Source organism: Capricornis sumatraensis, chromosome 11, assembly GCF_032405125.1.
Source record: "Capricornis sumatraensis isolate serow.1 chromosome 11, serow.2, whole genome shotgun sequence".
Classification (NCBI taxonomy): Eukaryota; Metazoa; Chordata; class Mammalia; order Artiodactyla; family Bovidae; genus Capricornis; species Capricornis sumatraensis.
In genome coordinates this window covers 62,560,468-62,562,039 of record NC_091079.1, presented here as the reverse complement: position 1 = coordinate 62,562,039, position 1,572 = coordinate 62,560,468, and the positions used below count along the sequence as shown (strand labels likewise).

General features: G+C 42.0%; 1 non-coding gene across 1 annotated transcript; it reads right to left on the bottom strand.

The window, feature by feature from the left end:
- Positions 1 to 1,144: 1,144 nt before the first annotated feature.
- Positions 1,145 to 1,217, bottom strand: TRNAG-CCC (transfer RNA glycine (anticodon CCC)). The gene has a single exon. It is a non-coding gene; the product is annotated as a tRNA-Gly (tRNA).
- Positions 1,218 to 1,572: the final 355 nt, after the last annotated feature.

Here is a 1,572-nt window from a genome sequence, read left to right as displayed (position 1 = left end):
TATATAGGGGCTGTATATTGTCACCCTGCTTATTTAAATAATATACAGAGTACATCATGCAAAATGCTGGGCTGGATGAAGCACAAGCTGGAATCAGATTGTCAGGAGAAATATCAATAACCTCAGATATGCAGATGACACCACCCTTGTGGCAGAAAGTGAAGAGGAACTGAAGAGTCACTTGATAATAGTGAACGAGGAGAGTGAAAAAGTTGGCTTAAAACTCAGCATTCAGAAAACTAAGATCATGGCATTCGGTCCCATCATTTCATGGCAAACAGATGGGGAAACAATGAAAACAGTGACACTTCATTTTTGGGGGGCTCCAAAATCACTGCAGATGGTGATTGCAGCCATGAAATTAAAAGATGCTTGCTCCTTGGGAGAAAAGCTATGACCAACCTAGACAGGATATTAAAAGCAGAGACCTTACTTTGCCAACGAAGGTCTATCTAGTCAAAGCTATGGTTTTTCCAGTAGTAATGTATGGATGTGAAAGTTGGACTATAAAGAAAGCTGAGAGCTGAAGAACTGATGCTTTTGAACTGTGGTGTTGGAGAAGACTCTTGAGAGTCCCTTGGACTGCAAGGAGATCCAACCAGTCCATCCTAAAGGAATTCAGTCCTGAATATTCATTGGAAGGACTGACTCCTTTGAAAAGACCCTGATGCTGGGAAGGATTGAATGCAGGAGAAGGGGATGACAGAAGATGAGATGGTTGGATGGCATCCCCAAGAAGATGGACTTGAGTTTGGGTAGGCTCTGGAAGTTGGGGATGGATGGGGAAGACTTGCGTGCTGCAGTCCATGGGGTTGCTAAGAGTTGGAAATGACTGAGTAACTGAACTGAACTGAACTGATTGTTGGTTATTTTATGTATTTCATATATAGTCACATGTATATGTTAATCTCATCCTTCTAATTTGCCCCTTCCCTGCCCCTTGTCCCTTTGGTAACTGTAAGATTGTTTTCTATGTCTGTGGGTCTGTTTCTGTCTTGGTTTTTAAAAAATATTTTATTATTATTATTTATTTATTTGGATGTGCTGGGTGTTAGCTGTGGCACATGGAATCTTTGATTTTCATTGCAGCATACGAGATCTTAGTTGCTGCCTGTGAACTCTTAGTTGTGCCTGTGGGATCTAGTTCCTAGACCAGGGATCGAACCTGGGCCCCTTGCATTGGGAATACAAAGTCTTAGCCACTGAACCACCAGGGAAATCTATTTCTGTTTTGTAAGTAAGTTCATTTGTATGCTTTTTCAGATTCCACATATAGTGATACCTTTTGATTTAGTATTGTAGACTTCAAGAGTGCTGTCATCTCTGTTTTGGCTACCTTACTCTGCCAGAGTAGCACCAAAGTGGCCACATGCAAGAGGTACATTAATGGCTTGCTGCAGACACTCAAGGAAGTCTCTTAACACATTATCACCCTGTAACATGTTTGCTGTGGAGTTTTGTTAGATACTCTTCATAAAGTCTTCGCTCAGTCATATCCGACTCTTTGCGACCCCATGGACTGTAGCCTACCAGACTCCTCTTGTCCATGGGATTCCCCAGGGAAGAATACTG